General features: G+C 45.5%; 1 protein-coding gene across 3 annotated transcripts in view; it reads right to left on the minus strand.

Annotated features, from left to right (window-relative positions):
- COQ10A (coenzyme Q10A) overlaps nt 1–16025 on the minus strand; it is a 198481-nt gene that overhangs the window by 39740 nt on the left and 142716 nt on the right. The window lies entirely within an intron of this gene.

The raw sequence follows: 16025 nt of genomic DNA on the forward strand, positions 1-16025 counted from the left end.
TTTTGATGATTTGAAGTTCCTAAAGTACTTACCTGCAATACCTTTCGAATGAGATATTACATGTAGAATTTGAACCTGTGGTTCTTAAAATAAACTAAGAAAAGATATTTTTCTATATAAAAACCTATTGGCTGGATTTGTCTCTGAGTGTGTGTACCTCATTTATTGTCTATGTGTATGTACAACAAATGCTTAACACTACTCCTTGGATAAGCCTACTGCTCGACCACACTACCACAAAATAGAGCATTAGTATTATCTATTTTTACCACTATTTTACCTCTAAGGGGAACCCTTGGACTCTGTGCATGCTATTCCTTACTTTGAAATAGCACATACAGAGCCAACTTCCTACATTGGTGGATCAGCGGTGGGGTACAAGACTTTGCATTTGCTGGACTACTCAGCCAATACCTGATCACACGACAAATTCCAAAATTGTCATTAGAAATTGATTTTTGCAATTTGAAAAGTTTTCTAAATTCTTAAAAGACCTGCTAGGGCCTTGTGTTAGATCCTGTTTAGCATTTCTTTTAGAGTTTAAAAGTTTGTAAAAGTTTGAATTAGATTCTAGAACCAGTTGTAGATTCTTAAAAAGTATTCCAACTTTTACAAGCAAAATGTCTAGCACAGATGTGACTGTGGTGGAACTCGACACCACACCTTACCTCCATCTTAAGATGAGGGAGCTAAGGTCACTCTGTAAAATAAAGAAAATAACAATGGGCCCCAAACCTACCAAAATACAGCTCCAGGAGCTTTTGGCAGAGTTTGAAAAGGCCAACCCCTCTGAGGGTGGCAACTCAGAGGAAGAGGATAGTGACTTGGAGGACAATTCCCCCCTACCAGTCCTATCTAGGGAGAACAGGGTCCCTCAAACCCTGACTCCAAAAATAATAGTCAGAGATGCTGGTTCCCTCACAGGAGAGACCAACACCTCTGAAATCACTGAGGATAGCCCCAGTGAAGAGGACATCCAGTTAGCCAGGATGGCCAAAAGATTGGCTTTGGAAAGACAGATCCTAGCCATAGAGAGGGAAAGACAAGAGATGGGCCTAGGACCCATCAATGGTGGCAGCAACATAAATAGGGTCAGAGATTCTCCTGACATGTTGAAAATCCCTAAAGGGATTGTAACTAAATATGAAGATGGTGATGACATCACCAAATGGTTCACAGCTTTTGAGAGGGCTTGTGTAACCAGAAAAGTGAACAGATCTCACTGGGGTGCTCTCCTTTGGGAAATGTTCACAGGAAAGTGTAGGGATAGACTCCTCACACTCTCTGGACAAGATGCAGAATCTTATGACCTCATGAAGGGTACCCTGATTGAGGGCTTTGGATTCTCCACTGAGGAGTACAGGATTAGGTTCAGGGGGGCTCAAAAATCCTCGAGCCAGACCTGGGTTGACTTTGTTGACTACTCAGTGAAAACACTAGATGGTTGGATTCAAGGCAGTGGTGTAAGTAATTATGATGGGCTGTACAATTTATTTGTGAAAGAACACCTGTTAAGTAATTGTTTCAATGATAAACTGCATCAGCATCTGGTAGACCTAGGACCAATTTCTCCCCAAGAATTGGGAAAGAAGGCGGACCATTGGGTCAAGACAAGGGTGTCCAAGACTTCAACAGGGGGTGACCAAAAGAAAGGGGTCACAAAGACTCCCCAGCAGAAGGGTGATGAGACAACCAAAACTAAAAATAGTAAAGAGTCTTCTACAGGCCCCCAAAAACCTGCACAGGAGGGTGGGCCCAGAGCCTCTTCACAAAACAATGGGTACAAGGGTAAAAACTTTGATCCCAAAAAGGCCTGGTGTCATAGCTGTAAACAGCATGGACACCAAACTGGAGACAAGGCCTGTCCCAAGAAAGGTTCCACTCCAAACTCCCATCCAGGTAACACTGGTATGGCTAGTCTCCAAGTGGGATCAACAGTGTGCCCAGAGCAAATCAGGGTCCACACTGAAGCTACTCTAGTTTCTGAGGGTGGGGTGGATTTAGCCACACTAGCTGTCTGGCCGCCTAACATGCAAAAATACAGACAGCAACTCTTAATTAATGGGACTAGAATAGAGGGCCTGAGGGATACAGGTGCCAGTGTCACCATGGTGACAGAGAAACTGGTTTCCCCTGGCCAATACCTGACTGGAAAAACTTACACAGTCACCAACGCTGACAATCAGAGAAAAGTACATCCCATGGCAATGGTTACTTTAGAATGGGGAGGGGTCAATGGCCTGAAACAGGTGGTGGTCTCCTCAAATATCCCAGTAGACTGTCTGCTTGGAAATGACCTGGAGTCCTCAGCATGGGCTGAGGTAGAGCTAAAAACCCATGCAGCAATGCTGGGTATCCCTGAACTGGTGTGTGTGAAAACAAGAGCACAATGCAAGGCACAGGGTGAAAAAGTAGAGCTGGAGTCTGGAAAAATGGCCCAGCCTACCAAGAGAACAGGAAAGTCAGTTGGGAAACCAACTGCAACACAGCAAAAGAAAGGGAACCTCTCTTCTCAGGAAGAAGTTCTGCCCTCTGAGGGAACTGAGCCTTTGGAGCTTGAACCTTATCAGGTTGAGCTCTTAGGCCCAGGGGGACCCTCAAGGGAAGAGCTGTGTAAGGGACAAGAAACCTGTCCCTCTCTTGAAGGCCTTAGGCAGCAAGCTGCTGAAGAGTCCAAAGGCAAGAAAAATGGAACACATAGGGTCTATTGGGAAGATGGGCTCCTGTACACTGAGGCCAGAGACCCCAAACCTGGTGCCACTAGGAGAGTGGTAGTGCCTCAGCTGTTCAGAGAGTTCATCCTAACATTGGCCCATGACATTCCCCTTGCTGGACATTTGGGACAAACCAAGACGTGGGAGAGGTTAGTCAACCACTTCTACTGGCCCAATATGTCCAACATGGTTAAGGAGTTTTGCCTCTCCTGCCCCACCTGTCAAGCCAGTGGTAAGACAGGTGGGCATCCAAAGGCCCCCCTCATTCCACTTCCAGTGGTGGGGGTGCCCTTTGAAAGAGTGGGTGTGGACATAGTTGGTCCACTGGAACCTCCCACAGCCTCAGGAAATATGTATATCCTGGTAGTAGTGGATCATGCTACCCGGTATCCTGAAGCTATTCCCCTTAGGTCGACTACTGCCCCTGCAGTAGCCAAGGCCCTCATTGGTATCTTTACCAGAGTGGGTTTCCCTAAGGAGGTGGTGTCTGACAGAGGTACCAACTTCATGTCAGCATACCTAAAGCACATGTGGAATGAGTGTGGAGTGACTTATAAATTCACTACACCTTACCATCCACAAACTAATGGCTTAGTTGAGAGATTCAACAAGACATTAAAGGGCATGATCATGGGGCTCCCAGAAAAACTCAAAAGGAGATGGGATGTCCTCCTGCCATGTCTGCTTTTCGCTTACAGGGAGGTACCACAGAAGGGAGTAGGGTTCTCACCCTTTGAACTTCTGTTTGGTCATCCTGTAAGGGGACCACTTGCCCTTGTTAAAGAAGGCTGGGAGAGACCTCTCCATGAGCCTAAACAGGACATAGTGGACTATGTACTTGGCCTTCGCTCTAGAATGGCAGAGTACATGGAAAAGGCAACCAAAAACCTTGAGGCCAGCCAACAACTCCAGAAGTTTTGGTATGACCAAAAGGCTGCACTGGTTGAGTTCCAACCAGGGCAGAAAGTCTGGGTTCTGGAGCCTGTGGCTCCCAGGGCACTCCAGGACAAATGGAGTGGCCCTTACCCAGTACTAGAAAGGAAGAGTCAGGTCACCTACCTGGTGGACCTGGGCACAAGCAGGAGCCCCAAGAGGGTGATCCATGTGAACCGCCTTAAGCTCTTCCATGACAGAGCTGATGTGAATCTGTTGATGGTAACAGATGAGGATCAGGAGGCAGAGAGTGAACCTCTCCCTGATCTTCTGTCATCAGACCCAAAAGATGGCACAGTAGATGGAGTGATCTACTCAGACACCCTCTCTGGCCAACAGCAGGCTGATTGTAGGAGAGTCCTACAACAGTTTCCTGAGCTTTTCTCCCTAACCCCTGGTCAGACACACCTGTGTACCCATGATGTGGACACAGGAGACAGCATGCCTGTCAAGAACAAAATCTTCAGACAGTCTGACCATGTTAAGGAAAGCATCAAGATGGAAGTCCACAAGATGCTGGAATTGGGAGTGATTGAGCGCTCTGACAGCCCCTGGGCTAGCCCAGTGGTCTTAGTCCCCAAACCTCACACCAAAGATGGAAAGAAAGAGATGAGGTTTTGTGTGGACTACAGAGGGCTCAATTCTGTCACCAAGACAGATGCCCATCCAATTCCAAGAGCTGATGAGCTCATTGATAAGTTAGGTGCTGCCAAATTTCTAAGTACCTTTGACTTGACAGCAGGGTACTGGCAAATAAAAATGGCACCTGGAGCAAAAGAAAAGACAGCATTCTCCACACCTGATGGGCATTATCAGTTTACTGTTATGCCCTTTGGTTTAAAGAATGCCCCTGCCACCTTCCAAAGGTTGGTGAATCAAGTCCTTGCTGGCTTGGAGTCCTTTAGCACAGCTTATCTTGATGATATTGCTGTCTTTAGCTCCACCTGGCAGGATCACCTGGTCCACCTGAAGAAGGTTTTGAAGGCTCTGCAATCTGCAGGCCTCTCTATCAAGGCATCCAAATGCCAGATAGGGCAGGGAACTGTGGTTTACTTGGGCCACCTTGTAGGTGGAGGCCAAGTTCAGCCACTCCAACCCAAGATCCAGACCATTCTGGACTGGGTAGCTCCAAAAACCCAGACTCAAGTCAGGGCATTCCTTGGCTTGACTGGGTATTACAGGAGGTTTGTGAAGGGATATGGATCCATTGTGACAGCCCTCACTGAACTCACCTCCAAGAAAATGCCCAAGAAAGTGAACTGGACTGTGGAATGCCAACAGGCCTTTGACACCCTGAAACAGGCAATGTGCTCAGCACCAGTTCTCAAAGCTCCAGATTATTCTAAGCAGTTCATTGTGCAGACTGATGCCTCTGAACATGGGATAGGGGCAGTTTTGTCCCAAACAAATGATGATGGCCTTGACCAGCCTGTTGCTTTCATTAGCAGGAGGTTACTCCCCAGGGAGCAGCGTTGGAGTGCCATTGAGAGGGAGGCCTTTGCTGTGGTTTGGTCCCTGAAGAAGCTGAGACCATACCTCTTTGGGACTCACTTCCTAGTCCAAACTGACCACAGACCTCTCAAATGGCTGATGCAAATGAAAGGTGAAAATCCTAAACTGTTGAGGTGGTCCATCTCCCTACAGGGAATGGACTTTATAGTGGAACACAGACCTGGGACTGCCCATGCCAATGCAGATGGCCTTTCCAGGTTCTTCCACTTAGAAAATGAAGACTCTCTTGGGAAAGGTTAGTCTCATCCTCTTTCGTTTGGGGGGGGGTTGTGTAAGGAAATGCCTCCTTGGCATGGTTGCCCCCTGACTTTTTGCCTTTGCTGATGCTATGTTTACAATTGAAAGTGTGCTGAGGCCTGCTAACCAGGCCCCAGCACCAGTGTTCTTTCCCTAACCTGTACTTTTGTATCCACAATTGGCAGACCCTGGCATCCAGATAAGTCCCTTGTAACTGGTACTTCTAGTACCAAGGGCCCTGATGCCAAGGAAGGTCTCTAAGGGCTGCAGCATGTCTTATGCCACCCTGGAGACCTCTCACTCAGCACAGACACACTGCTTACCAGCTTGTGTGTGCTAGTGAGAACAAAACGAGTAAGTCGACATGGCACTCCCCTCAGGGTGCCATGCCAGCCTCTCACTGCCTATGCAGTATAGGTAAGACACCCCTCTAGCAGGCCTTACAGCCCTAAGGCAGGGTGCACTATACCATAGGTGAGGGTACCAGTGCATGAGCATGGTGCCCCTACAGTGTCTAAACAAAACCTTAGACATTGTAAGTGCAGGGTAGCCATAAGAGTATATGGTCTGGGAGTCTGTCAAACACGAACTCCACAGCACCATAATGGCTACACTGAAAACTGGGAAGTTTGGTATCAAACTTCTCAGCACAATAAATGCACACTGATGCCAGTGTACATTTTATTGTAAAATGCACCACAGAGGGCACCTTAGAGGTGCCCCCTGAAACCTATCCGACTATCTGTGTAGGCTGACTGGTCCCAGCAGCCTGCCACACTAGAGACATGTTGCTGGCCCCATGGGGAGAGTGCCTTTGTCACTCTGAGGCCAGTAACAAAGCCTGCACTGGGTGGAGATGCTAACACCTCCCCCAGGCAGGAGCTGTAACACCTGGCGGTGAGCCTCAAAGGCTCACCCCTTTGTCACAGCCCAGCAGGGCACTCCAGCTTAGTGGAGTTGCCCGCCCCCTCCGGCCACGGCCCCCACTTTTGGCGGCAAGGCTGGAGGGAACAAAGAAAGCAACAAGGAGGAGTCACTGGCCAGTCAGGACAGCCCCTAAGGTGTCCTGAGCTGAAGTGACTCTAACTTTTAGAAATCCTCCATCTTGCAGATGGAGGATTCCCCCAATAGGGTTAGGATTGTGACCCCCTCCCCTTGGGAGGAGGCACAAAGAGGGTGTACCCACCCTCAGGGCTAGTAGCCATTGGCTACTAACCCCCCAGACCTAAACACGCCCTTAAATTTAGTATTTAAGGGCTACCCTGAACCCTAGAAAATTAGATTCCTGCAACTACAAGAAGAAGGACTGCCTAGCTGAAAAACCCCTGCAGAGGAAGACCAGAAGACGACAACTGCCTTGGCTCCAGAAACTCACCGGCCTGTCTCCTGCCTTCCAAAGATCCTGCTCCAGCGACGCCTTCCAAAGGGACCAGCGACCTCGACATCCTCTGAGGACTGCCCCTGCTTCGAAAAGACAAGAAACTCCCGAGGACAGCGGACCTGCTCCAAGAAAAGCTGCAACTTTGTTTCCAGCAGCTTTAAAGAACCCTGCAAGCTCCCCGCAAGAAGCGTGAGACTTGCAACACTGCACCCGGCGACCCCGACTCGGCTGGTGGCGATCCAACACCTCAGGAGGGACCCCAGGACTACTCTGATACTGTGAGTACCAAAACCTGTCCCCCCTGAGCCCCCACAGCGCCGCCTGCAGAGGGAATCCCGAGGCTTCCCCTGACCGCGACTCTTTGAATCCCAAGTCCCGACACCTGGGAGAGACCCTGCACCCGCAGCCCCCAGGACCTGAAGGACCGGACTTTCACTGGAGAAGTGACCCCCAGGAGTCCCTCTCCCTTGACCAAGTGGAGGTTTCCCCGAGGAACCCCCCCCTTGCCTGCCTGCAGCGCTGAAGAGATCCCTAGATCTCCCATTGACTTCCATTACAAACCCGACGCTTGTTTCTACACTGCACCCGGCCGCCCCCGCGCTGCTGAGGGTGAAATTTCTGTGTGGACTCGTGTCCCCCCCGGTGCCCTACAAAACCCCCCTGGTCTGCCCTCCGAAGACGCGGGTACTTACCTGCAAGCAGACCGGAACCGGGGCACCCCCTTCTCTCCATTCTAGCCTATGTGTTTTGGGCACCACTTTGAACTCTGCACCTGACCGGCCCTGAGCTGCTGGTGTGGTGACTTTGGGGTTGCTCTGAACCCCCAACGGTGGGCTACCTTGGACCAAGAACTAAGCCCTGTAAGTGTCTTACTTACCTGGTTAACCTAACAAATACTTACCTCCCCTAGGAACTGTGAAAATCGCACTAAGTGTCCACTTTTAAAACAGCTATTTGTGAATAACTTGAAAAGTATACATGCAATTTTGATGATTTGAAGTTCCTAAAGTACTTACCTGCAATACCTTTCGAATGAGATATTACATGTAGAATTTGAACCTGTGGTTCTTAAAATAAACTAAGAAAAGATATTTTTCTATATAAAAACCTATTGGCTGGATTTGTCTCTGAGTGTGTGTACCTCATTTATTGTCTATGTGTATGTACAACAAATGCTTAACACTACTCCTTGGATAAGCCTACTGCTCGACCACACTACCACAAAATAGAGCATTAGTATTATCTATTTTTACCACTATTTTACCTCTAAGGGGAACCCTTGGACTCTGTGCATGCTATTCCTTACTTTGAAATAGCACATACAGAGCCAACTTCCTACAACAAGGATGAGAGCTGATCCACCACGATTTCCCAGAGTCATAATGTTATGCGCCCGGTTGCCACAAATCATCCCTGCTCTTGTTTTAGGTGCTGCTAGCTGGCGGTAAACAGATTAGGCCAACAGTTAACAAATCGTGTGGGATTGGACAATTCAGGTGATGCTGCTGCCCAAATCCAGCAGCCTCATTGGTACAATGACAGACAACACAAAACTGTCTCTGCCACAGCCTTGTACATAGCCAGAAGGTGAGGAATCTGAAGCTTTCAGAACCTCTAGTAATGCTCAACTGGAAACCCATTGGGGCGTGGAGTTTTGCCATATCTGAGAACACCTCTGTAATCCCCTTGGCTATGATGGCCTGAACCAATTCCTTAGTCAAGGAGCAAGGGATGGAGGGCAGTAGGATGTCGTCCTGTAACAGATGCGCCCGCGCCTTGTAGTAATCTGCAGCATTTACAATTTCAAAAGTAAGGACTATGGAGTGTCCCTCAGCTACCAGAATACACGGTATCAGTGTGGCAGCAACTCTCCAGTTGCCAGCCACTAGACTAGCTTCCCCAATTTATCACCAAATTCATAAACCCTCCAAGTTGATACCCTCCAGCACTGCCAGGACTCCTCCATAAAGATCTGCCTTGCTGTCAAACCTGACAGCTACCAGATTCCGCTCAAGTTCTGGGGTGCAGTCTGATCGGCTCTGAAGATCCAGAATAAATTTGAGCCTCCAGGTCTGTAATTCGTGTGAGCTTTTGTTTCTCTTGGCCATGGATGAACCCCTTAGCATGGCCCTGGATCGTAGGCTTGCTGGCCGTCTATAGCGTGCACGCCAACTGGACGGTACCTTGATTTTCTTTAAAGTAGGTTTGTATCTCAGAACTCACATGGGCCGAACAGTCCCCGTTGGGTGTGTATCACGAATTAAGGCACCGCATGGGACAGGGTCTGAACACCAATTGCACCATCAGAGGTGCATGATCGGAGAGATGCTGTGCAGCAGGATAATGGCTTTGGTTACCTGAAGGATATCCGTGGCACACATCCAAAGAAGGACAATATCGGCTACAGTACTGTGGGCTGCCGATGCATGGGTATAAGTACTGTCTTGTAGGTGCCATGTCCTCCATGTATCGCAAAGCCCCAGACAGTCCACCCATGCGGCAAGCATTCGGAAATGAGAGTGGCGTCCCGGACTCGGATGGTTCAATGAGTTACATCTGTATCGGGGACTGCATTTAAGCCTTCTCCCAGCACTGTGATGCCCAGTGCAAACATCAACAAAAGGGAGGATGTTTGCACATATTTTGTCTGTGTATTAAGTGCAGGTTTATGTAGTTGTGTGTATTATTAGGAGGTTCAAATCGTGAAAATTGCTTAGGCAGGGCAATTCGTGGGGTAAGCTTTAGTGTCTTGTCCAATACCAAGGACACTTCCTGCTCTATCTCCTGCCAATAGCAGGCAAGCAAGGGACAGGACCAAACAAAGAAATCTGCTCCTTGAGGTGCGCAGTGAAAGCAGGTAGGCAGGTGACCAGAGGTTTTGAAACCTTTTTGGTCACTGGCAGAAGCTCCAATCCTCGAGTATGTGTAAGTAAGAAATGCAGTCTAAATGTGGATCATCTGCAAAGTTCTTTTTAAGGTCACAACTTTTACAGGACTAAAAGCATGACCCTTTAGACTTAGCAGAAAGCCATGCATAGTAATATTAGAAGCACAGCAAATGCAGATGAAACCGTTCTGCCATTTCTCAACCACCCCGTGATCACTTCAGAGATAGAATGGGGTGTGGGGAAACCAAGGGAAAGAAATGAAAATGAACATTTGATTTGTGACAGAAGCATAAAATGAGACTACAGTTTCTACAGCTTGGAAAAGCAATAGAAAAATAGTGAGAAGAGAAGAGCTCCAGGAATGCCTTTCACAAAACTAGCAGTTGTGTGAAAAGTTGAATGGACAAGTGTGGCCTCGGGGGAAGAGAAGCTATTATCCTTTCCCCCTCACTGGCTGCAGCCTTAGCAAGAACAGTATTAAATGTGTGTATGTAACATTTTACGAGGCGTTCCCAGCCATATAAATGGAAATAATTCTAAGCATGGACAATCCAACACTGAAGAACAAGTGATACATATCCAAGCGATACTCACACGTGCTGTTCGCTGTGAGTAGTTCTGGAACAATCTCACGGTAACAATGTGCACAACAGGAAGAAAGGGGTTAACTGTGATGCCCTACGTTTGTAACCAATTAAACAAGAGTTTAAATCTCATAGCCACGGTCAACAAAAACAAGCATTTGCAATGCAATAAGTCTCACATTTGTGAGAGTTAGAGCTATTGGCGTTGTAAATGACAATATCTTTTACCTATGTGTTTTGGTTTGGAGTGTAGCAGCTGTATGCCAGGTGCCACAGCAACCCTCATAGGCCTGTCGCTGCAGGAAAGAGGACACAACAAGGCCGCCATTTTTGGAGTGTTTTTGCCTCATTACTACAGACAGGCTGTGATATTATACACAGGAGTTCAGAGGTTGATGAGTGATGGGGATGTGCTCTGCGCTTGTGATAGAGACTGTGGGGGGTATCTGAGGTGGGGCCTCTTCAAACAGGAAGCAGTGTTATTTGAGCACTGTTTTAGAAAGCTATTCCAGAAGTGGCATCTGCAAGGTCAAAGTAGCGGTGAGGGGACTGTGAAAGCCATGACACCAGTGAATTCTGAGAGGAGGAAGTGATGGAGTTTGCTCTACTTCTGTGCCCTATGATACGCTGCTCCTCTCACTGTGGCACACTGGTGTTAGCTTCTTTGTGTTACAGGGTTAGGAAAATGGCTGCCTCTACTAACTGAACTCTATTTGAAGAAGCCTGATATACATCCAAAGGCTAGATGTTTTTGCTATCAAGCTTGAGGCCGTGAAGTGCTTGGGTCCAGAGTCACGACTCCTTTCCCACCATTTTAGATACAACTTTCGCCATCTTCTTGCTTAGAACTAACCTATGTGCTTGGTTGGTGACCCTCCGGACGTTATCAAGAGCAGGTGCTATCGCCTATTGTTAAACTCTACTCAAGTCAGTTGGTTTATGCACCCACTGCAGTGGTCTTGACAGAACGAGAATTTCATAGATTACAATCCTGATATAGCCTTTTCACCTCTTCATCCCTGCAAGGTTGATGCAAATGAATTATAGCAATTTTGTTAAGAATGGCACCTGCTTTACAGCGCTATGAAATGGCAGAACCTGTATTACCAGGCGCTACAGAAAAAGAAAAAAAAAAACTAGTTATTCCCAGACTGCCCCAACACTCACCAAACAAAGAACCCTTGGGGATAGGATGTGGCGTAAGGGCCGGAGCTGCAGACTTTGGAGCTGGGGAACACGGTTCGAGTCTCGGCACTGGCTCAACATCCTGTGATTCTGGGCAAATCACTTAATCTCCCCTTACTACCAAAAAATTCATGTGTTCTTGTGTAATGTAACCAGTGCTCATGTGAAGCGATGTAATTAATACCTTTGTATCAAGTTTGCACTATATAAAACTGCAACAAAAAAAACAAATATAAAAGACCCCACAGAAATCACAAAGAAACAGCAAGATGCCCAAAAACAAGGAAGAGAACGAAACATACAGCCACGCACCGCAAAGCAGCGAGGCAAAAGAAACAAGCATTTGCAATGCAATAGGTCTAACATTTTCTTGAGTTAGAGGTATTGGCATTGTAAATTCATAACTGGACTTTTCTTGCCACATAAATTGGTCAACCCAGCCTCATAATTTGGTCTTTCCAGCCATATAATTCCAGTGGCCCAGCATTTAACTAAAGCACTTCCATTTACCTTCTTCCTCTATCTTAAAATGTATATAAATCATAAAAACCTTCAGAAATAAACTTTTGGCATTAGAGTGTAATGCTCAAAACACCATAACAAAAATATCATTTGGGACGGATCGGAGGGTAAAAGGAAATAGGGAGTTGGGAGTAAAGATGGAGAGGACAAGTGGCCTAGTAACAGTTCAAGGGTCCTGGAGTAAGAAATGAAAATGGTTGACTGGACTTTTGGTAGGAAAATAGAGCAGTAATTGGAGTTCAGTGAGGTCTGTAGGTCTCAGGCTCCGGTGCCACTGCACCTGTTGCTCCACTGATTATTAGGTCACAGGAGAGAAAGCGGATGGGGCAGAAAAAGAGAAGCGAAAGGAATACAACAGACAAATGGAAGAAAGAGAAGGGGTCACAATGAAATAAAGAAAGAAGGGAAAGAAAGAACGAGAAAATGAAAGCACAACGAAGAGAAAAAATAGAGCAAATGTGTGACACAAAAGAAAAAAGGGAAGGAACCTAGCGAACAAAAGATTAACTCTCTCCAGTTGCCATTTCATGCTGTAGAAGGGCGTACGAGTGAGTAGCTCTGGCTACAGAGGTTTGTTTTTCTCCAGACCAGGACCATAGCCATTTGGCTCCTCAATGGGGCTTCAAAGATTTGACTTTTCCAAACTCCATGTCATGTTAATATCCAGAAGCCTACCTCAATCAGCAAGATTTGGGAGGTATGGGACACAAATTTCTGAAAGGGTCAGATGGCAGAGTTTAGGAAGTATAGTTTCCATAAGGAACAAGGTCAGTAATGATTTGCATTAGGTGAGCCTCTGTCTAGAGTGGCACAGAGGACGAAAAACGATGAGTTGAAATCCTACGCGAGCAACTGCCACTGGTTGGTTTGGATGTTTGATTCCAGTAGTATTCCTGGAATCTTGAAACTGGCACAGCTTTCCATCGCTACTACTGCCACTGTTGGTTGGTGAATTCCAAAAACTAATACATTTGCAACCATTAAAAGAGTCCTTGTTTGGGTGCAGATTTACTACTTTTTGGGAAAACAGGCCACTACATACATTTAAGATACCGATCCAAAAAAACATGAGCGAATTAAAAACTTATTGAAATGCGAAGGATAAGAAAACCAGACACAAACGTAGCTGATCTGACTCAGAGACCCCAGGTGAAATATCAAAACAAGCACACATTTGAGGGATGTCACACTCCGAACAAACTTGCTGAAGCTACGCTCCTGCCTGTCCCACCTGGGACTGGTAGTTATTAATGGGAACCCGTGACTATGGTCATGTACAATATAACAGCCTGGAGTCCCTAGCCTCAGATCACCTATTTTAAATGTTTTTCCACTTTATGCATTCTTCTTTCTCTCTGGTACAAGAATCCTTGATTGTAGAGTTGTCAAAGCTGTGCATGTAGGCAGTGCTCCATGTATCTAGTCATCACTTTTTACAAATAGTTTAATCAAGTGATTGACACTTGGCTGGTAGAGCCAGTGCAAGAGCTGCGCCAGAACATTTGAGCTGAATATAGTGCAAATAAACAATATAAAAATATAATGCAATTGCTTCAAAATTCGACAAATGTTTTTCTTTACATGCACAAGTGTTTCACTTTTGTATATCACACTATATCACTGTATATAAAGACATTTATTAAAATTGAGAGTAGTTTTTAGAAACATTCATGGTTCACCCCCTCCCCACCCCTCTCAATGACAATGCCAGTAGTGATCTAAGAGGCAAGTCAATAGTCATGTAGACTTTAAACATGGCATAGATTTCCATTATAGATAGAGAAACATAGTCTATTAAATCAAACATAAGATGTGCTTGTACAGCGCACATCCAAAACTCAAGTATTTTGAAAGTGCGCTCATATGTAACAAGCACTTGCAATTGCAATGCAATAGGTCTTGCATTTGCCTGAGTTAGAGCTATTGGTATTGAAAATTCATAACTGGACTTTCCTTGCCACATAAATTGTTCAACCCGGTCTCAGAAATTTGTCTTTTCCTGCCATATAATTCCACTCGCCTGGGATATAACTAAAGCACTTCCATTTACCTTTTTCGTCTATCTACAGCAGAAATGAAAATGTTGCCGTTGAACATCCTAATTTGAATCTGTCATGTTAATTCCAATAGAATACAACTTTCACCATCCCACCATCAGAGATGTTGGCTGGGTAACAATTCCCCCCCCAAAAAAACACAAGACAGCAACAGAGGAGAAATAAACTACAAGGGTCACTCAAACACATCAAGAGTGTTCAAACAGTCATAGTGTAATAAGGGTGTTAAGTTTGCCTGAATCATGGTCATAACTGTAATAAGAAGATATTATTAAAACATATACAATTATCATCTAAACCTTTATCCAAAATAAACTTTTGGCATTAGACTTTAATGCTCAAAACAGCCTCTGGAGAGTACCATAACAAAAATATCGTTTGTAAGAAACAGTCATGTAACCATGTTGTTAGTCCCTAGAGGACATAATTCCATTAAAAAAAACAGGAGAAAGTAATGCATTGTAACCATAGAGTGTTATTAGGGCTCGCAGGTCTAATGCAATATTACAAACAAGGCATTTAAAACAAAAGTTCTAGCCATAAGAAAGCTTAAGATGCTGAATGTTGCGAGTGGTTATTAGTTGGGGGTCCCCACTAACCTAGTGTGGGGATCCAGAGATGATGTAGACAGATGAGCATTTTGAATGTGGCCCCATTGTCCTAGGACCACCACAGGCTGAATTATGAGCAAAAATATTTCGTAAAATTAATGCCCTGCAAAGCATTATGGGGCGAGTTTTCATGCCACAAATATTAAAGTAGGTTGACTGCAATGCTCAGAACAGCCCCTGGAGGACACCAATATGAAAACAGTATTTGTAAAATGAATGGTCATATAACTATATAGTTAGCCCCTAGAGAGCATAACCACTCAAAATGAAAATAGCAATAAATAACCATGTGCTTATTCCCTAGAGAACATAGTTCATTACACATTTTCAGGGGTAGCAGGCCTATAGCAATGATATTACAAACAGGGCCCTTAAAACATAAGCTATTCCCAGCTTTAAAACAAATGTTCGAGCAATGAGAGCTCTCAGAAAGACACTGAATGGTGGGAGGGGTTATTATTTTGGAGCCCCCACTAACAGTCCCGGAGATTATGGAGACAGAAAGGGCACATTGTGGTCAGTGTTTTAAAGGTGGTCCCATTGTCCTAGCACCACTACAGGCTGAGTTATGAGTAAAAATGTTTTGTAAAAGTAAAGCCCTGAAAAGCATTAGCATCTTTCCATGGCACAAATATTTTAGTATGTTATGACTGGAATGCTTAGATCAGCCCCTAGAGAACACCACAATGAAAATATGTTCGTAAGAAACATGGTCATGTAACTATATAGTTAGAACCTAGAGGGCATAACCACACAAAAAGAAAATGGCAATAAATAATGCAGTGAAACCATATATTTAGCCCCTAGAGGGCATAGTGCCTTAAATATTTTCAGAGGTAGCAAACCTACAGTGATGATATTACAAAAAAGGCCCTTAAAACACAAGATACTCCCAGCTGTAAAACAAATGCCACGAGAGTGCTTAAAAAGAAATTGAATCGTTGGAGGGGTTATTATTTTGGGGGCCCCACCAACCTAGTGTGAAGACCCAGAGATGATGCAGACAGAAAGTATGTTGTTGTGAACGTGTTGGTGGTGGTCTCATTGTCCTAGTACCATCACAGGCTGAGTTATGAACAACAATGTTTTGTAAAAGTAATGCCCTGCAAAGCATTATGGGGAGAATTCCCGCAAGTGCAGTGAACATTGTAGTATCGGTTCTCCCGCTGTGCCGGGAGAGCCACTTTCACTTTGAGGATTTCTGTTTTATGTAAAGCATTTACCAATTTCAATTGTTTTAAGGGGAGAGCCACAAGAAAGGACTGATAAGGTAACTGAACAATGTGACCAGCACTCCAATACTTCCAATCGAGTTCCCGCTGTTGTGCCTGTTCCAGCTGTGAGAACTATGGCCTCTATGCAGCAAGAAGGGGAGAGACAAAAGAAAAAAAAATAGTTTGC

Source organism: Pleurodeles waltl, chromosome 4_2, assembly GCF_031143425.1.
Source record: "Pleurodeles waltl isolate 20211129_DDA chromosome 4_2, aPleWal1.hap1.20221129, whole genome shotgun sequence".
Lineage (NCBI taxonomy): Eukaryota > Metazoa > Chordata > Amphibia > Caudata > Salamandridae > Pleurodeles > Pleurodeles waltl.